Here is a 22,325-nt window from a genome sequence, read left to right as displayed (position 1 = left end):
AAAAGTGGGATGGCAGAGACACTGTGTCGCCTTCTCCCCTCCCCTTCCCCACCGAGGACAGGCAGTTTCAATCCTTCAGGATACTGCTCCTTCACAAGCAGCTTCACTGCATGCTGGGAAGCTGCTTCTGAAGGAGCAGCACCAAGCAGGATTGGATCTTCTACCAGCTGGTAAGTGGTAGGATCCGATCCTGCATGGTGGGAAGAAGGTGGGAAGGAGGAGAGGTTGGGTGGAAAAGGCATCTATCCACACCCACCATAACCGTCTTCCACAAAGTTGCAGCCACTTGGTAGGTCCCTCATTTCATGGTTGCTCCTTCTTTCTGCCTGATGCCACCTCCCTTGACAGCCTCTGATCACTCTGGGCTGCCCAACCTGAGCTGCAGCAATCTGAGGCTGTCTCAACCCCACTCAGCTGAGACCCAGATCTCCGAATCAGCCTGATTTGGTTGAAATCTGCTGCACAACCCTAATGCTAACCCTCTAGGCTGCTGATGTTCAAAAGGTGAATCAGGACTCACTAGTGGGTCATGTCCTGATCAAATATGGGTCACAGCAGGAGCATTACCACAGAGCAAATATACATAAAATAAGCAATACATATACAGTGGTGCCTCGGGTTACAGACGCTTCAGGTTACAGATGCTTCAGGTTACAGACTCCGCTAATCCAGAAATAGTACCTCGGGTTAAGAACTTTGCTTCAGGATGAGAACAGAAATCATGCTGCGGTGGCACAGTGGCAGCAGGAGACCCCATTAGCTAAACTGGTACCTCAGGTTAAGAACAGTTTCAGGTTAAGAACGGACCTCCAGAACGAATTAAGTTCTTAACCCGAGGTACCACTGTGTGTGTGTGTGTGTGTGTGTGTGTGTGTGTATACACATGTTTGGGTTAAAAGTGGGCCCGGGTCTGCAAATACCTGCTCTAGATCATGAATGAGAACCTCGGTTCCATGGGCAAAATTTGGCCCCACAATTCTCACTAATTTTGCTTTGCACCCTCTTTTCATGGAATGTGCCCTTGAACTTGGATAATGCCTTGTGCTTGCCTGAATAGAGGGTATAGAGGCATGTGCAGAGGGGCCATCTTGCGCCCAAGATTGGTAGGGCTGGCGTGCATGACGTCGCATTGTCGGGAGGTGGTCAAGCACAGAGCCCAGGGTGGCACAGCTTCCTCTCTTATGCTCAGGAGGAGCCAGCCACTGGACTGTGCGGCACTCACCTTGATGATTGGCTTCCTCTGCCCCTTCAATATTAAGGGGGTCTGGCCCTGTGCCAGAATATTTTGTGGGGGCTGAAGATACCTCTACCCCCTAGGAGTTGGCGCACTTGAGGGCGTGTAAGTCTGGGTAGAAAGTAGCCTTCTGTACCAAGGCAAAATCCAGATGAAGAGTTCTGCTCACTTTTGTATCTGTTTGTGCACACTTTTGCCTTTGGACCTGCCCACCACTGGCAAGCCCACATACAGCTTTCCAGAAGCGACTGCAGTCCACAGACTGAAAAAGGTCATCCTCTTCACTCTAGGCATCTTTGCATGTAAGAAACTGGAAACTGATTGAGTTAGGTTAAAGTGTCCAATGCATTGCCAAAAAAGAGGAAACACATTCACCCCAATCCCCAAAAAGAGCGCAACAGTGGACATGCATAAAATGTGCACGTGCCAATGTATATGAATAGGTGCAAAATTAGAAAACATTTCTCTTCCCCTCCCCCCCCCTACAAACACACATTCTCTCCTTATGCTCTTGAACCCAGTAGGTAGTGACAGCTATTGATTCACTGGGAGTGTTTTTTGAGTGAGGTTAGTCTTACTGGTAAACCTGAAGCAACTAAACAGTCATGGAATTTCATATGCCAAGTAATTCCTGGGGGTGCCACGGTAAGGACAGTGATAATATTGACACTCCCCAAGAACACCCACTTTCCTGTGAATGTTAGCTGTAAAATGCCATCTGCTTCCTTCCTTTCTCTGTCCCACTTTACAGCGATCCGAACAGTTCCCCCTTCCAACTCTATTAAATGAATTAATGCCTATTTAAAATGAATGTAGCTGTGCAGTTGTCAAATCATTTCCAGTAATCATTTATGGTTTTTGACCCTGTTTAGTTAAAGGACACTTTACATAGCAGAGATGTATCAAAGGAGATGTGTGCCCCTCTTTCCATTGATCTGCAAAGAGGGAGGTCACTGAACGAATTTGGGATTTTAATTTGAATATTCCGCTTTTGAACTGTGCTCATTGTGGTGTTTGATGAAGGCTATTTCTCTCCTGGTCTCTGCTAATTATATATTTCTCCTAGATGATATTTTTTATTTCTGATGTGGTTGGGATTACTGAAGATGCCTAATTGAAGTCTTTGGTCAGATTTTTATCGTGTTATCCCTCTGTAACTCTTTATATACAGATTGAAATTTCTTATCTGACACCTTTCACAATCTCTGTGCTTAGTGGTGTGAGCCACACTACAAAGTATTTTATTTATATTGCCGAACTGAAATAAAGGGGGAGGACTTTTCCTGAAATGTCAAAAACAAATCTATACCTAGGATATCCATCCTTTGGACTGTGCCATTTGTTCTGGACCTGCTAATCACTCTGCAGGAATAACAGCTAAAGAATCCCTGTCTCTTAGTCCCCAAGAGTGGCATGTGGTAAAATTTTTCATAGGGGAACAGTTGGGGCCAGAGGTGCCAGCTTGCGAGGGCGATTGGTGGGGGCTGACATCTCAATGTTGCATGTGTGAGCATTGTGCCTCCCTCCCTAAGCCGGGCAGAAGCTTCCCAGGATTTGAGAAGGAAACGCCAGGGGGACATTTAGCAGATTAGCCTAGTCCCCCAAGCCCACTGACAGCAGGCCACTGGTCCCCAATGTCCCTGTCCTACTAGCACAAAAGACTTGTGGCTGAGGAATGGAACTTCCCTCTGCTCTCCTTTGCAGTGTCCCGGGCATCTGCAAAATCAGCTCCAGGGGGTCAAATTTGGGAGTATGCCAGGTGGGTGGGGAAAGCATGGAACGGGAAGTTCTGTGGCTGCTTTCAGAGCGTTGGGTACAACCCATGGTGTTGTGGGAGCAAATTTCATAGTTTAACTATGTGCTGTATGAAGGAGTCTCCACTGAGAGCCAGTGTGGTGTAGTGGTTAAGAGCGGTGGACTCGTAATCTGGGGAACTGGGTTCGCGGCTCTGCTCCTCCACATGCAGCTGCTGGGCGACCTTGGGCTAGTCACACTTCTTTGAAGTCTCTCAGCCTCACTCACCTCACAGAGTGTTTGTTGTGGGGGAGGAAGAGAAAGGAGAATGTTAGCCGCTTTGAGACTCCTTTGGGTAGTGATAAAGCGGGATATCAAATCCAAACTCCTCCTCCTCCTCCTCCTCCTCCTCCTCCTCCTCCTCCTCCTCTTCTTCTTCTTCTTCTTCTTCTTCTTCTTCTTCTTCTTCTTCTTCTTCTTCTTCTTCTTCCCCTGGATGTCTCCCACCTCCCAATTCAGCTTCATCAGATGGCCCTGCTTTCTAGTAATATGAGAGAGGAAGAAAAACTTGACATGACACCCTCACCCCAAAGAAAGTCTCCCCTGTCCAGAAGTACATTTCAAGCAATCATATCCACCATCACATCTCATTTCTTGGATGCCTCACTTCCTGCACTTTCCCTGTGTTTAGTGCTAATATTGAAAACCGTGGCCAGGGTATGGATTGAAGGGCACGTGAGGCCACAACTTGGCTGAAGCTCAGCAGGTTTGGGTCTGGTCAGTGCCTGTAAGAGCACCTGGGAGTGACATCTACGCCACCTTGGGCTCTGGTGGAGGAAAGGTGGGACAGAAACCCAGGGAAACAAGCAAACCAAAGGGTTGCAGAATGCAGATCTGAAAAGTGAAAACCATTTCTCTTAGCAACAGTAGTTTCCCCTCTGAGATGGGCAGAATTATCACCAGCTGCCGGTGAATGTGAGCATGGGACAACAGAAATCCCATGTCAGAATCCTCTTTGTGTTTCTGTGGAAGGGCAGCTGTGTTTCTGCCCTTCTTTCTGAGAAGGCTGCCATCCCTGGCAAGTGCCACCCTTTGCTGCCCTGCCAGCGCTCTGTCACTGCAGCATTGTGCCAAAGCGAATGTTGTGCCCTTGCCATCAGTCTATACCGCCAGATGCCATCACATGCATTCCAGTGGGCTGTGTGTACAGTGGCAGAGAGCCAAGCGTTGTGAGTTTATGACTGCACAGCCACTCTCTCTGCTGTGACAAATGCACTATTTCTCCAAATCTGCAGCAGCAGACCTGATAAGGGCAGAGCTGGGATGAACAATAGGCAGAAAGCCTTACGACAAGCTATATAGGCAGCTTAGAACTGGATGGCACATTTAGCAAAGAGACATGATACGGCCCTCTTAGGACTTGGTCACTTCAGGGGTGGCAGAGAGGAAGCGTTTTAAACGTTGCCCCATTTTCCCATGGACAACTAACACATCAAAATAAAGGTCAGTGGTAGAGCAGCTACTTAAGTGCAAAAGTTCCCAGGTTCAGTTCCTGGCATCTCCAAATCTCAAATTCATTGTTTTATTTTCAGAAACCACTACATTTTGTTGGTTTGGGGGTATGTATTGCTTCATTCCACTCCCACTTTGTAGAGCTGCTTTGTTTCATAAATGAAACTTTTTTTTTTTTGCATTTCCAACTGATTTAAATGGGGGAAACACAACACATCTATAAATTTCACCTTTTTCTTCCACAGAATTGCATTCTTTCGGCTAAAATACTGACATTTCAGACAAATAGGTCCAGCGGCATTTTATGTTCCAAAGGTAACATTTTTTTAAAGTTTCTGCTGCTCTGCCACCTGGCTTTTGAAACTAAGTATTTGCATGGAACTCCTTTGGCCCAGAAATGGAAGACAGTACAGTGGTACCTCAGGTTAAGTACTTAATTCATTCCGGAGGTCCGTTCGTAACCTGAAACTGTTCTTAACCTGAAGCACCACTTTAGCTAATGGGGCCTCCTGCTGCTGCTGCGCCATCAGAGCACGATTTCTGTTCTCATCCTGAAGCAAAGTTGTTAACCTGAGGTATTATTTCTGGGTTAGCAGAGTTTGTAACCTGAAGCATCTGTAACCTGAAGCATATGGAACCCGAGGTACCACTGTACAGGGCTTAACCCTTTCATTGTGGTGTAAGAACATGTGGATTCTGTCTATTGTAGAGAAAATAACTCACAAATTACATGCTTCTAATGGTAAGGAAGACCCAGAACATTTCTATGCCTTTGGGTGGAATTTAATTTCTTATGTGTCAAATTCAGATATACAAAACTCTCTTCTCTCACCAAATCACAAAATTTAGCTTTGCTGCTTTTATTTTTCCACATTATCTGCTCTCTATTTATTTGGAAAATAAATGTACTGCTCTTCTGTTTTGTAATTTTGATTATGTTTTCTTTTTTTGTTGGCTGCACTTTTAATTTTATGTTAAGGGAAAAATACCTTAATTAAAAAAAAAAAACTTTACATAGATGCACACACACACACACAGAGAGAGAGAGAGAGAGAGAGAGAGAGAGAGAGAGAGAAAAACCTCACAGGGAATACAGAGGTGCCCTTCGGTAAAATCTCTGCAAAATTTGATATGGATATTTGCATCATGCAGGCAATGTAAGGCATTATTCCACTGATAGATAGACTTGTCAATTACAGTGCTGACTAGTACTCAGTCACCCTTCTCTACCCCTTCCTGGACATAGGCAAGGCAGAAAATCAGTACCCAAAATACAACTGAAACTTCATTCAGCACTTTGGTTCTAGCTGCCTTGTCCCAGCTTCTTTTACCTTCCACTTCATTTTACCTGGCTACGAACTACCCCGATTTATTACACACCTGAATCTGATCCAAAGTGATTGCACAGCCCTTACACCTAATACCTTTTGGCATAACTTATTGGTTTCATCCCAGGGTTCTGAATGGGATGGTCAGGGATGGTCAGTGGAAGCTTGAGAGACATTGCAGGGTACTGAAGATGAGGTTGAACTCAAGGGTTGCAGCTCACAGCCGGCCCATTGTGCCTGAATGCAAAGCAAGCAGAACTGGGGAGAAGGTGAGGAGCAGATTCCATTCTGTCTCACTTGTGTTGGAATGCAAAACAGCTACATAGAACATCCTTCTTCAGTGAACGCAGCCCTTTACAAGAAAGGAAGGTTAATAAAGAAGGACATTGGGCTGTATCCAAACCTGCAACTCAGGCAAAGGGCTTCCTTTCCCTCTCCTGTCCCTTCCAGACCCATGTGCACCCTCAAAATCAAATCCAGAGCATTGGATACAAGCTCCGCCCTCCTTTTAAACTGTGGGTGAACATTGCTTTAAAAGGTAGAGTAAGATACACAAAGTGAAAGCTCATCCACACTTATCTTTTGCCCCATGCTTTCTAGGCAAAGATCTGGGGTTTCCAGGTCTGACAACCTCTCTCCCCCCTCTCATTTTTTGGGGGTGGGGTTGCCTTGGCAAAAGCCCACTTTTTACTACTGAATCAGAGTAAATGGCAATTTGTTCCAATTCAGCAGTAAAAACTGGGTTTTCTTGGGGAAAGCAGTGGGGAGGAGGGTGTTCTCAGACCAGGAAAGCGCAGGCCTGTGCAAAAAGTAAGTGTGGGTGAGCCTTGAGAAATAGTCTTGAACCCATTTGCTTCATAATGGTCATTATAGTAAAGACTCATATTTCCCCCCAAGCTTTTGACAGACTAAGCAGATGCTATTTGGTTACTAGTGTGTGGATGCTATTTTGTTACTAGTGTGTCTGTTGTGGAGGTTATTTTCTTCTGTTTTACGGTGTAATGTATTTATATTTATGTATTCAATGTTCTGTCAGTTGCTTGGAGACCTTCAGGTAACAAGTGACTAAGAAGTCTTCTTCTTCTTCTTCTTCTTCTTCTTCTTCTTCTTCTTCTTCTTCTTCTCTCTACTACTATTTCCTGCTAAACACTATAGTTGACACCAGTCACAACGGAGAAATGGGAAACTTCAAGGAGATGTAACAATTGAGGGGAGGTTGAATGAGGGGAGGTTATGTCGAGGCTGAGGAAGATCTAGAGATCTCGATGGATCCAAGTTCCCAGAAGTTTATAAAAGTTTGTTTTACTGGGAGTAAAGAAATACAATCTAAAACGCAAGCTATGATGTGTAGCCTGGCTGTGGGAACTTGCTGCTGGAATACTTTCCTGCCCGGAGAGGCCTGCCCGCATGTTTCCTGGATTTCTGCACTGTCTCCTGTCAGCAAAGTGCTGAGACAACAAACTTAACCTCTCTGTCCACGGTGCACCTATCAGCCGCGGTTATTAAATCCCACAAAAGGTAGAAGAAGGGAAGTGAATGGGTCTAAAAGGAAGGAGGGGAAGAAAGAAGCACTTTCCTCATTTGGATTACCTCCTACAGAAACAGGACCTGCCAGAGAAAGGCAGAGAGTGTAATTGCTGGCCTGAAAGAGAAAGACAAACTATAAAAGGAACGAAAGAGAAGAAGGGGAGAAAATTGATAATGAAAATTTATCCTCTGAGCTAACGGTTAATTAATTCTGAAAATATCTGTCAGGCTAATAGAAGGTGGGGGGCGGGGAGGCAAGAGGAAAGCACGTGCCACAATACACAATCAGTAAAATAATAATAACCAAAAAAATGAAAGCGGAAAAAAGATTTTTGTAAGGTGTTGCTATCTTCTTACAGAGCAGGCCCTTGGCTTCCCAATGTCATTCTCTACACAATTTTTTCCCCTCCCTTCGTCTCTTTTCAGAAATTGTTCTCATGAATGATTTATATATGTCTAGTTATCTGGAGTGATTTCTATGGACCCGGGCGCGCTGCTGCATAATTGTTAATTTTAATGCCATAATAGCTTCAGATGGAGGAAGAGATTAGGCGTTTATTGCACAATTAAATGAAACATACTTGAGAATCACAAAAGGTTCCGTAATTATTTCAGACCATTAATAAAATGGGCATTAAATTATATGGGACACAAAAGGGAAAGGAAATAGATTTTCATTACAGCAATAGAAGCCGAGAGTAGTAATAGATCCTTGTTGAATTCTCTTTCTCTCTCTCTCTCTGAAATTAATTGTTGCCCAGCTTATTTCAAAGCAAAATAAAAGAGAAATAAAGTGTGTTAAAGAAGCCCTGATGAAAGGGCTTTGTTTGATAAGGACAATAGCCACTGATAAACTCCAAATAAAAGACTGCGCTTTGATTTTGGCTTCTGTCCTGAAGGCTGAGAGCGTTTTCACAAACAGAGGGTTTTCCAACAGAACAATGCTAATATAGGCCAGAAAAAGAGGGGGGAGATGAAGGAGGGTCCCCTTTGAATCTTGGATATTTGTTTCTGTTCCCTATTCATGTAAGAGATTCCTTCACCCCCTTGTCTTCCTAGTCCTCCCTCCCCCTCATGTCCCATCTCAAAACACACGCCTTAAGCAAAGTCTAAGCTGTGCCTCATTTTAACTGTGCACCTCCACTGCCAACTGGTTCACCCTACCCTGCTCACTACTCCTCACATGCCAGCACCTTCTTTCTCCTTGCACCTTCCTCTCACCTGTCCAATGTCAACTGCAAGTCCTTCAGGTGACTGCCATTCCCATTCTAGGTAACAGACAATGCCAGCCATGGAATTGGTACCAGATAAAAGCTGCATATGGGCCCACAGTTAAATAGTCTGTATTCTGATTTGGGGTGTGCAGTGATATCTCCTGTTGTTGTTGTTGTTTTCCTTGCCTAATTGAAATGGGGAATTGAATCAAAGTGGGGTGGAATTAACCCTTTCTGCTGCATAAATTAATCTAGGGATGCCTCCCCTCCCGAAGCTGTTATTAACCCCAGAGGGAGGAAAAGCAGGAACCTTTTTCCTGAAAGCATCATTTATGTCAAAGGAGTGGATATGAATGCACAGTAGCACCAAGGTGGGCCCTATTCGCATGATAATGGTTTTGGACCACGGCCGCCATGTTTTCCGGCTGCCTATGATTATTCCCAGCTGAATTTCCAGACAGTCCGAGTCTGTTGTTCAGCCTGCTGCCACAGACTGATGCTGGCAGAAGTTCTGTTCATGGCACTGACATGCATTTGACTGGATCAGCCCTTAGCAGTCTGCTTGGAAGTTGTTATAAGCTGACCGGAAACTGGAGCTGCTATAGCCCCCAAAAGCCACATGAACTGCATTGTGCGGTGCAGTGCCTAGGGTTTGTTTTAGATGTGGGGAAGCAATCTTTGGACCCCCACACAGCTGTGAAGCATCTTTCCTTGGCTAGTAGCAGCTGGTGTGGTAGAGCAGAGCTGCCTTTATGATGCTGGCATTACCACAGCTTACCTGTATGGGACAGTGAGGGTGGGGCTAGACTAGTGCTGTTCAAATAGGTCATTTTCAGGTTCTCTCACAGTCAGGTTCTCATTTTTCAAATCCTAAATTCAGTTCTCCACATTTCTATATCAGTTTGCAATTATTATTATTATTTTTTAAAGTCTATGAAAATTCATTAACATCTTTGGGAATGTTTCTCCTGCTATATTCCGTTTTATGTGCAATTTTACATAACATTCACATTTTTGGCAAAGCAATTCCCCCTAATATAATGCATTTTTTGCATGCCATTCTTGCTAATATTTTATGCATACTCTACCCTAGCAGATGCCCTTTTTGTACACATCATTTGTCTGGAGAACTCCATTGCAAAATTTGGATAAGTGTGAATTTCAAAGGATAGCTGTGTTTCAGTTTGCGTATTGTTTCTGAAAAGTGCAAATTTGGTAAGCTCACCTTTCAATACAAACTGAATCATATACCTCTCTCATCCCTAGGCTGCACAGATGCACCAGCATGTGTGCCAGATTTGCTACATTGGTGAAGCTGCACATGCCAGACCTCCCCACCACCCTGCCTGTTCCACCTCAACCCTGTTCAGATAAGCTGCAGTGATGCAGGTGTCAGGAGGACAGCATTGCCCCACTACATGGACAGTGGCTGCTCGTACCTCTGCTTTCTCAGGCTACCTGTGGCCAAGGCTTCTTGTGGGGCTAAAATGCTGCTCTAAGCTCATCTGAGGAAGGCTGGGAGTGGGACGCAAGTGAATAAACGGTCACTACCATAACTCTCTCCTTCCACCGGCAGACTTACTCCTTCAGCTTATTTTTCTCTACTTGATACATGATATAAATTTCTATGTGAATTATTTCCCAAGCCTTGAAAGATAGTTCAGGGTCGACCTCCCATTGCAATTCAAATGTCTTCATTTGTCTTCAAAACTGCCAGTGCTGCTTTCATGTTACTTTTCGCCCTACACAACATTCTCCAGGGGGTGTTCAGGTGTGTAGGAAAGTTTGGATAGACAAAGATCCCGCTTCAGATCTCTCTCACATCTCCAGATAGCGCTGGACCTCTGTCCCATCTGAAACTCTGGGGAACCACTGCTGTTTTTCGCCATAGACAGTGCTGAGTTAGATGAACCAATGGTCTGAATTTGGCATCTCCCAGTGTATTTGCCAACCAAAGAACTGCCAGTGCATCTCCCATGTGTGTCTATTGACCACTGTTTATGTGTTGGTCCCTCATTCACAAATAAAGTATCAGGTGGCCATCCTGCTGTACACAGGAGTATACAGGAGAAGGAAATAACTATTTCTAGTGCATTTCCTTCCCTTAGTCAGTTGCTCCAAGAGCTTTTCCCTTCTTGGCATTCACAGTGGAAGTGAAATAAGAATGGTGAAAAGTGCTCACACAACAACAGGCTGCAGAGAGGTAAGGTGCGAGTGAGGGTTCAGCGTCCTTCTTCCACATGCTTCTCATCCTTTACTTTAACGGGGTGGACATATCAAAAAAACTTGTGCATCTGCTACTGTTTCTTCTAGGTAAGTCCTTGTCCAAATGACGTGAAGCTTTGGTTTAACTCACATATTTAGCATCCTGATTGTTTGGAACCAAATGATTCCACTGGACATTGAGAGATGAGTATGAATTTTTTGGTAATTTTTGTTCAGGACACGGTTCTACATTTCAAGTTCAAATACCAGCTAAACATCCCCCCACAATACAGAAATATTTTCAAGGGACTTGGGAAATTCGTAAAATGCAATGTAATGTGTAATTTGCCTTGAAAACTGGGCTGCCATGATGACCTCTGGTACCCTGCACTTCTGTGACAGAATTCTCTGTTTGATGTTGGGAACCCTCTCAAGTTCTGAGCCCTTTTATAAGAGACTGTGGAAATGAAGGGGCCAAATGAATTCTGTTGTCTGAAGAATTCTGTTGTTTTAAGCAAGGTCTCTTATGATTTCTTAGCATCCTTCGTCTCTGCGGGCCAAATGGCAAGTTACACTACAGCCATGTGCAATGTTAGTTTGATACCCGCTTTTTTATTGCAGAGGACCCTTAGGAAATGCAGGGAAAGAAAGGCTGGCTCCTTTCCTTCTGTCAGGACTGGGCGTCAGGGGTTCAGTAGCCTCAGACAAGTCAGTAATATAGAATTAGAAGTTGTGATGTTCGTGTCCAGGCCAGGAGGACAGAGCAGCTTCTGCCACACAGTTCTTCCCTCAGACAGCTGACTTGATGGCAGTTATGCCAGTGTATAAAGTATAGGATGCTTTCATCCAATGTGAAGGGCACACGCAAAAAGAATTATTTATTTATTGTTTCTTTATATCCTGTCTTCTTTCTTCAATGGAGGTGGCATACACAGGACCTCCCATCCAGGCACTGATCAGACTCAGATCTGCTTATCTGCAGCATGGCTCATGCATCAGATGCCTTCAGATCATCATCTGGGACTAATTGTGTATGAATTTATCAAAAACACAGAAGGATTGCCTCATTCCTTCCTAGCTGCCATATCTGACTTTTGTAATGGCATGCTCCTAACTGTCAGTGTCCAGGCCCTTCAACCTTAAGAGGACACCTGTCTATTTTATACTGAGACTTGTGACCCTGTGCAAAAAATAATAATACGAGAATCAGCTCTTAAACTGGATATTTAAACAGAATATCTTGGTATATTGCTAATTATTTATTCTAAATCTGACTCTCCCCCTTGCCCTTGCCCTTGCCCTCACTCTCTCTCTCTCTCTCTCTACACACACACACACAAACCAAGCAATGGTAGACTTTAGGCTTTAAAAATTCAGTGGCATCCTGTGCGATGCCAAAATTTGTCCCTCCTCCTGCTTTCCATTCATCATGATTGCAGTGTCCCCTGTGGTGCCCAGTGCAGACAAACTGGTTATGGTCCCCTAAATCTGCCTCTGGACCAAGGAGGCAAAGGAATTGGGTAAAGACTTCACACGCAGGTCTTAGCAACAGAAGAGAGTTAGTGATATTGTAAGGCTTGGGATTTGGTTATTGAGGGGATATGAGATCACAGTGGGAAGAGTTTGACTTCCAGATGCGAATTTGAAACAACTAGACATATTTTGACATTCCTAACAGAACAGTGATTGGATTAGTACCATATAGTAGTATGATAAAACTGACCCGTTTGGTCAGATATAGTGAGGGCTCAGAAGGAGCTCATACTTTGAATGTGTTCTGCACAAAAATAGATTCCTTTTCTTAATTTCTTGAAACAGAGAGCCAGGCTCAACTAATGAGTCCTGCTAGCAGAAGCCCATGCAAGGACTTGGGCTAATGCAGTAGGGCTTAACTCCCTCTCCTCCCCCCATAAGCTGCCATGCCCCTCAAATTTGGCTCTGGGGTGCTGTTGGGAGAACCCCCAGAACAGCAGGCAAGGTGAGGAGAGAGGGGATCATTCTGTCTGGCAAGCTGAACTGCTTTTCATAGCACTACACTGGATTCCCCCAGACCTTGAGGCTGCAATCATCAATGCACATTTACCTAGGAGTAAGTCCCATTTAATTCAATGGGATATATCAGTTTCTCTTCATCTTAGTCTCTTTTATGATGTGCTGCATTTTAACTAAACCACTTTAAAGTCTAAGAAATAGAAAGAATACTTCTGTTTTAGCTTTTCTCTTATCCAACGTAGCTGAAATGCCCTGGCATAACTTCACATTTTCTCCTCGTTGAGTCTGACATTGCATGACCTGGAAATCTGTTGGTATCAATCAAGGCACACTTTCATTTCTCTTGTTTGGTTCAGCTATTCTGTTTGGCTTCGGCATCAAATCATTAAACAATGTCAGGCAAAGAAAAGAAGGCAGAGCTGTAACAGCAGGAGCTCAGAAGGTGTACATTCTGTTCAAGGCCTCTGGTTATGCCACTTTTAGAAGTCCTGGTTGGTCTAGATTCCCAGGAGGAGCACTCTTAGGCAAGGCAGAAAGGAATGTGTGTGTAGCACAGCGTTCCCTAAAAGAATAATCTAGTTGGAAACATCTTACTTTTAAAAAGCTGGCCATAGTGGCTTCAAAACACAAAACAAACATTAGTCACAATCCATCAGAAAATTGAAATGAATGGGAATTTGGAATGAACAAGAGCTGCTTATGAGCATGCACTGCAGTGTTCTCATGAAGCCCCCATTCCTATCCTCTTGACCTATCCAGAATCTATCATTTTGTGGAACCGACATAGGAATAAACATTGCCCCAGGCACAAAATTGTTAGGGATACAAAATTTCAACACCTGGTGCTGCCTCAATACAGCTGCATGCTTCCATTGCTGGGCTCTGTTGAAAATGGCTTCTCCATGCAAACCAGGAAATGACCTCTCCAGACAATGGAACGGCTCTTCTTTTCGTATCTCTGCGGCTGCAGTCTCTAGGGTGACATGACACCATTAGGCAGCTGAATGTGCATGTATACTCCATCCATTTCCCTCTCCCCCACCCATCCTCCTCTGTGTAGCCCCAAGCGCTGGCAACCCATGCTACGCCACTGGCCACAAGACACTTTCTTGTTTTTGCAGCAACAGATTGCCAGCCCAACCTAGCAATTCTACCCTAGATGCAGACTAGATATGTGTCAGCCTGGGGCATACAGTATGGCTATCTTATAATTCACTTTTGTCTATAGATAATTCGGCAGCAGCAATACCAGCCAATAATGCCCTTGTGGAGTCACACTGTTTACCGTTATGAAAAGTGTTGTGAGCATTTATTCCCACCCTTTACTTTTTGCCTTTTAACCAGTTTCCAATTCATAAGAGCACCACTCTTTGAAGTTTCCTTACATAATCTCTTGGGGTCCCGTTATGCAGTTAGACCTTTGACTCTTTGAATCTTTTCCAGCTAACTTTTAAACACCTGGTGTTAGATTAACCACATTCCTGTAGGATGCTGACCTTTCAGAGGAATCCTATACATAAACATCTTCTGTGTTCAGCAAGGGTTGCTTCCTACAAATTGTGGAAAGGGATTGCAGGTTTAATAATAATTACACTTTAAACAGAGACATCTGCAGTTAACTTTATATTGAATCTGACCATTGGTCTATCCAGCCCAGTAGTGTGTACTGCAGCTGTCTGGAGGTCTCCAAGGTTTTAGACAGTAGTCTTACCCAGATCTGCTTCCTGAGATCCTGTTAACTCAACGTGCATCCAGACTTGTAGCACCTCCATTTCAAAATGATCCTGCAGTATTACAGTCAAGCACACTAGTGCAGAATTGTGTGGGTGCTTTCATGAGCCACCAGCACAGTGACTGGTTACTATTTAGTTTGCATTTAGCGAGGCACTGGATGTTACAAGCAACACTGAAGTGCCACTTCGTGTCTCTTTCCTTTCTCTTCTTGGAAACATCTAATCCAGGAGGAGTCTTCCAGATTTCAACTCCCACCATCTTTAACCTTTGGCCATCCACTACGAAGGACGCCTTGTGCAAAGGCATTTATATTATGTTCCAGGTGAGGTCCATGGGGATAATGGAGAGGGAAGAACAAATGTTCAGGTGGTGAGCAGAATCATACATGGCTCCAAGTGAGGCTGAACAAAGAAAGACTTTCAAGTGCAGCAAAGTGAAATAATGCTCCAGTGGAATATTGCTCTATTGAAGTTAACCAGGAGTCTAAATGGCCCTGCTGGTTGGTGCTCCTGGCTCCACCCCCTCCAAAGAAACTTCTGGTTGTTAAAGGGACAGCACTCTGTTCCCTAAGTGCTGTTACCATCAGGGCTGGGGAGTCTTTGGCTCTGCTAGGGGGTCAGGCATATAAGTCTGAAGAGGAGGACAGAGCAACTTCCTCAGGATGTGGTGGCGGCAAATCTTGCCCCTGGGATTCTTCTCACTGGAAGGTTTCTAGCAGAGTGGGTGGTTTCTAAAGGTAATTCTATCAGATATCATCCTCCTGCTCAGTGTCTTCAGGCATTTTGTCTGATTGTAAAGGGTTTGACCCCTGAATGTCTGGTTGCAGAAATGTGCTGCTGAAATAGATATGCATAAATGGAAAACCCATAGAAATACCAACATTTAAAATGGAAGGCTTCTAAATTATGCATTCCATACCTCATATCTGTCATTGAAACTCAGCCTTGTTTCAAAATGTAAGCACCAGCCCAAACATGAAATACTGCAGTTCACCTCAAAAACATGAACATTTGCTAGAAACTCACAAGTTACATCTAAAATTTTAATTCCTGTGCTGGCAACTTTGAAATTCGGTTTACAAATATGGCTTGAGAAGTGGCAAGTTATTTGCTCTCTGGTCACATGACAAAACAACCAGAGTGCTATTTTGCTGCAGATTTCAGTATCCACCATTGATACTGTGATTTACCTTATTAAAGTCCATTGTGTGAATTTCTAGCCTTCAGAAAGAAGGCATTTTATTGCAAAAGTGTTTCAAAATACAGAGACAGACTTCTGCTTAATGCCCCACCATGTCTACCTTTTGTTCACCACAGATGCAGGTTGTCTAAAAGTAGTTGCAGCTCAGAGAGTCATCTAGTGGCTGGAAAATAGACATCTCGTCACACTGTGTGCAGCCCATCTTGACAAAAAGTAAATATTGGCTGTTGCTGCTGTTACTCATGCAATGCTTACACAGCCAAGACAGCTGGGACGTGGAGAAATGCAGATTCTATTTCTTCCCTGGCCCTGAGGGAAACCTTTATTAAATTCTAATCCCTGTGCAAATTTACTGAAGGGTCTTAATTGGGAAACACCATGGCTGCAAAGGTGTAACTGACAGCTTAATTTGGCCTTAGAAAGTGTGTATTCCTGCTGATGATGTTGACTGAGATGGGAAGAGTCCAGGTCTGCCTTTCAGGCTATGTCTGCTCCAGCAGCAATCACTGTGCAGCATTTCCAGACCTGGCACATAGTCTAGACAGGTAGCCCAGTCTTGTGCAAAGTTAGCTGTACCTAAGAAGCTCATTGATTCCAGTGGATTTGGAGGGTCCAGAGGTGCCTTTGGAAATCTAAGACACTGTCGTGGGCACCACAAAATGCCCATTTCAGGGGGAAACTCATGATGTTCAGAACCCCTGCCTCAAACAAAAGGAAAAACACCTGCACGCACCCCAGACAAATAAAACATAGACCAGAAAACCCCCACAGGTTATCCCCCCAACCGCCCAATGGGTAGCATGGGGCTTGTCTAACGGCACCATGATGCTCATGGGAGCCACACTGGGGAGCCTGGATCTAAATTATTCAGGAGTAACATGTCCCACATATGATGTCTGGAGCAAGCAATAGGATGGGGCTGCAATAGACCATAGATGTGTTTACATCAGAAGCAGTGCTGGAGTCAGCAGGAATATGGGAGAAGTGATCTGACCTCACTCCTATGCAGGGGCATAGGAAGGGGGGCAGTGGGGGCGGTCCACCCCGGGTGTCATCCCTGAGACAAAATCCCCCCTGGGCGGATCACCGTGCCACCCCCCTGGACGCCAATCGCCCCCCTGGACACTGATCACCGTGCTGATTGCCCCCCTGAGATGCTCACCAATCACCGCAGGCGGCACCCCCCTGGGATGCTTGCCCTGCCCACACGGGATGTTTGCCCCCCCCCGGGTGCACAGCATGTGTGCTGCTCCAGGTGCCAGAACAGCTAGCTCCACCTCTGCTCCTATGCTGCCACCTTGAGTTTGGGGGACAGTCGTTTTCACAGAACTGAGTGTGGGAGATGAGATTCAATGTAACTGCAACATGATACATTCTATGTCATAAAATCCATGTGGCATATTCATTTTATCCAGATTTGCAAAAGTGCATGCATTTGAATGAATGCACATTTCAAAAGACCCATTACTAGTTCTGAGGTTAAAAAAAGAGCAATAAAATGAATTAAAATAAGCTTTTAAAGTTTTCAAGAAGGAGGATAAGCTGGATGTAAAAACATTTAAAATTATCAAATTATCAAACAATATATAAAATTATAAAACAATACTTGCAAAGAGGAGACCAGTGTGTAGATGCAACACTGCCCTCTGGTGGGTGGAGTCAAACTATGTATGTCTCTTTCTGGGCAGGAAGCAGCAAGGGAGAGTTTCCTGTTTGGTGGAAGGGATGGGTCTTAGCAGGAAGAACCAAGTTATGTCTTTGTGGTTGCTTTCTTTTTCACAGCCATTGTATGTGTGCAGCAGAGTGACAACCATGAAGTCCTACACTGATTTGCTACAATACAAAATAAGCAAAAGAGTACTTAAAAGGAAACATAAGAAGCTAAAGAAAGAGTCAGAATCAGGAGAGGAGGAAAAAAGGCCTTAGAGAGATGAAAGAAGGATGGCATTAGAGGGACACAAATAAGGAGATACAATGAAACATGAACAATACACAGTATTAGAAGAGCCAGTAAAAAAATTCTTGAAAGAAAACTGGCTAAAATGCTAAACAGACAGAAACTCAGATGAAAGTTAAAGAATGTGAGGCTTGGTTTATGGTCTGTTTTGAATGTATTGTTGTTTATAGGCCAGTTTTCTCACCTGCTGATTATTAGAAATTCTCATTCACATAACTAAAAGTACAGCCCTATGCATATCTAGGCTAACTGTTTCAGAATGCTGTCTTGTCTCTTTGTCCTACAGACATGGTACTCTTGAGAAGAACCCTGAGTCTATACAGAAAAGATGCAATGGAGCAGATGGTGCTCTGGAACTTATTTTTGTGATATGTTTTAAAGTGTCTGATAGCATGGAGAACCTATGCCAGCCCTATAATTTGACTGCAGTGGATGTTAGGGTTGCGAACGTAATCTGTGTGGGATGCACGCAGCATTTGCAACCCGCAGCGGCATGTCTGTGCATGCGTGGGTTGTGATTCGGTGCTTCTGCGTATGCGCAAAGTGCGATTTAACGCTTCTATGCATTCTCGACTGCCGAAACCTGGAAGTAACCCGTTCCAGTACTTCTGGGTTTTGGCGTGTCCGTAACCTGAAAAAACGCAACCTGAAGCGTCTGTAACCCAAGGTATGACTGTATTCTTTTTTACATGCTATCAGCGCTGCTGGAAGACACTTGGAGGCCATGTGATAGCCTGGCCTGTGATCATACTAGTTATATATAATAATGCTAAGAACATGGGAAGGTTTTGTTGTTGTTGTTTAGTCGTTTAGTCATGTCCGACTCTTCGTGACCCCATGGACCAGAGAACGCCAGGCACCTCTGTCTTCCACTGCCTCCCGCAGTTTGGTCAAACTCATGCTGGTAGCTTCGAAGACACTATCCAACCATCTCGTCCTCTGTCGTCCCCTTCTCCTTGTGCCCTCCATCTTTCCCAACATCAGGGTCTTTTCCAGGGAGTCTTCTCTTCTCATGAGGTGGCCAAAGTATTGGAGCCTCAGCTTCAGGATCTGTCCTTCCAGTGAGCACTCAGGGCTGATTTCCTTAAGAATGGATAGGTTTGATCTTCTTGCAGTCCATGGGACTCTCAAGAGAAGGTGCCTTACACCAATTCTTGCAGTCCATGGGACTCTCATGGGAAGGTGCCTTACACCAATTAAGAACATTGCTCTGTCTAGTTCTGTATTGTCTATGGTAGTGGCTCACCAGGGTTTCAGGCAAGAATTCTCCTCCAGCCATTCCAGGATATGTCAGGGACTGAACCTGGGGCCTTCTCCATGCAAATCAGATGCTCTACCACTGAGCCACTGTTCTCCCCCAAAGAACCATGGGATATATGTGAAGACTAAGTGTACATGATCTTTTACAAATGGCTAAACTATGTGGGCTGCATATTTTTGAGTTGGGGTAGAGGATGCCAGAGTTTTACTAGCAACATGTCAGTTATATATCAATTGCATGTCCAGGCTCCATGGTCCAGAGTCATGAAGGTTTCAGCCTATGCAATTACATTTTGGAGCATTCTCATGGGACTAATGCACTCCATAGGATTTGCAGACACCGGTGTGGTGATCACCCTTCTTTTTCACTGATTAATTCCTGCAGGATTGGTTTGTGCATGAACTAAGAACAGAAGCAACTGCCATATTTGTGAAGTAGAGGCTGATCCTCTCCACAGTTCACAGGTGTATAAGCAATTAATCTCTCTCATTGTCCAGATCATGTGATGTCACTCCTTAATTTCTGACATCCTGCCTAGTCTCAAAATCTAGCACAAACTGCTTGTCCTCCCAGTAGATATCCTTTCTGTGACCTCCTCATCACTTCAACCATCCTCAGCCATCTGAGGAAGTCCTGCTCCTTCAAACATCTCCACCTTCCCCCCTTGTCTTATCCTTATGCTCTTTCCCCCCGTTCCAACCAAATAGCAACAGTGAAGCATTACATCTCAGACTGAATTTGGTTTCCCAAATTCCCAAATTGGGGAGTGGGGGAGAGATAAGTTCTGGGGTCATGTGATATTGGTAGAAAGTTCAGTGATTTGCAAATAGAATCAAATGAGACCTTGGGCAAAAATGTCAGCAGACATAGTGGGACTTCTGCCGGGGCAGTTGAATATATTTTGCTGCCTGAGTTGAAGGACAAGATGGCAACCCACCCCCATTCCATAAACCAACTTGATTGGCAGTTAAATCTTGCTTCAAAGCTAGCCATGGGAGAGCATCCTCCATTGCACCTGAGAGCAGGAGGGTAGCTTGGGTGGTGCAGGGCAGGCCATGTGGCACACACAGCTCCATCCCCCCCATCCTGCTGCAAACCCTTCTACACTGGCTACCTTGGGAAGCCATCTTACTCTGCCTAATTGTAGGGATGGTCCTATTTGTGGCTGTAATTCTCTGGTGTGTTTTCCCTGTGTTAAGTTCACTTCTATGAAATAGGTCTTGGGGCAATTTCTAAAGTGTCTTGATCCTTCCTTCCTTCCTTCCTTCCTAAGCTTTTTGAGAGTGAATTGTTTTGGGAAACAACAATGACGCATAACCGCTAAGGAGTGGTGATGGAAGGGAAGAATAATAGCTTAGAATGTGCAGAACTCATAACCTTATGAATGAAAGAACAAGCTGTTACATTGCTTTCTAAGAAATGTCACCTCTCCTCCTTCTCATTGAAACTACTGCCTGCCTAGAACCTTTCTTAGTAACCTATGCTTGGCTTCCTACCTTGGAACTCAATGGGGCAGCACAGGAAGCAGTACAGACTGTCTTTTCCAAGGTTTGAGTGATGCATCTCTCTCTTTAAGGGGGCCTGCTTATGGGCAGAGATAACACATTTAGTGCCAGCCTGGAAGGCGGGAGATGAAAACACTGGGGCCCTGATCAGTGCAGTGGTGCTTGACTGCCTCTTTCTATCTCTCTCCGGCCCAAAGACAGCTGAGCAATAATCTCTCCAGTCCCTGATTACAGCAGGGAAATCCATGACTTGGCAGCTCATAGGACTCTGGCAGCTGCCCAGGAAATATGGAAAACTCAGGAATTCCAAGCAGCACATTGGGCAGGTTTCTTGCTACCCTCCAGCGTACGGCAGGTTTTGTGGTGATTATCTACTTAAAACACTTCAGTGTCATCTTAGCCAAGACACATCAGCTAGGAAATTACCTGCTCCGTCCAGGACAGGTGGTGACTGTTGTTGAGCAATGGTTAGTTCCACGTTTGGCAGGTAGCAGAGTAATAATGTAGAGCAGGGGTCACTGATGTGGTGCAAGCAGATTCCAGTGTGTGTTTGAGAAACCCTTATGGCACCTGCAAAAGGTCTCAATAAACATCCCCTCAAAAATCCACAGTGCACAAGAGGCTGCTTGTTCTTCCTGCTCAGTTCCTCTCCTAAACTGAAAGCCTCACTTCAGGGTTGGCACTTGAGGCAAACCACAAAATGGCAGACACGCACTCCAGAAAAGAAGTGGGGAGAGAAGTTCTACAACAGTAACAAACAGGGAACAAATTTGATACAGGGCAGGAGGAGACCAGCAGTGCCTGCTATTTACCAAGATGTGGCTGTGGAGGCTGCCAAGGAGGTAACAGATCTGGCTTCCAAAGAGGTGATGTGTTCCTTGGAGGCTGGAAATGCCGCTCCTTATATCCTGCCACCTGAGGCAGGTCGCCTCACCTTACCTCATAGGTGGGCCCCACCCTACCCTTTAAACATGATTATTATTTATTTAATGTATTAATCACATGCCCACCTTTTATTGGATGCCAGGATGGGTCACACACCCTCTCTTCCATTCTGGACAGAGGAGAGGTGCAAAGATCATTGTGCTGTGATTCTGTGTGGCAGTAGCATTTTCCCTCGTTGATGAGGAGTGGGGAGTCTGGAGGGCATTGTGGTCCTGTATCTTATTCTGCTATTTTAGATGTGGCAGCCATTTTGTGCTATACCACACACCCCACGGCAGCCATTTTGTGACTGGCACCCATTACACTTCCACAGAACCCCAAATGTGCCCAAATGTTTGGCAACTCCCGTTGAAGCAGGACATAAGTACCAGTAACATAGAGGGTGCATGCTGCTTATTTTGTGTACCAACTGTGCCCACAGAGTGCAGTCAACAGGGGCCAGGGGCATTAACCAACCTGGCGGTTGCTGAGGATGGTTGTAGCACCAGTGTAGTCTACACAGTGTCCTCAGCTGGTTTCTTGATTTCCACATAGGGATGTCCCAAGGAAAAGCTACCTAGAGAGGTGCTGCCATGCATGTGAAAATGAAACAGACACCATACCTGAGAATGCTCCTGTGTATTTAGAACTGGGAGGGAGCTTCATTCCCACCTCCCTTAAGACTGGAGTTGCTTCCTATTGAGCCTTACCTTTGCTGAGGAGGTCTATACAGGCAGAGAACTTGTGGTGCCTCCAGCATCAAGTCTGGATTACAGAGTCCTATGTGGAGGTCAGAGAGGGGAGAGCTGTTAGCAAGGATTTTCACTATCTGAATGAAAGCTTTAGGATTTCCCTTCACTTCAAAGAAAAGATGCCAATAGAAGCACATCCTTGCCTTGTCACATTGGTAGGCAGAGGCAGTATTAGCATCATTGACATGTAAGCAGAGGAAGCCAGGGGCTCAGAACTGTGGTTCCACGCTGTCATAAACTCACAGG

Source organism: Podarcis pityusensis (assembly GCF_964106645.2).
Source record: "Podarcis pityusensis genome assembly, chromosome: 5".
Classification (NCBI taxonomy): Eukaryota; Metazoa; Chordata; class Lepidosauria; order Squamata; family Lacertidae; genus Podarcis; species Podarcis pityusensis.
This window is presented reverse-complemented; position numbering follows the sequence as displayed.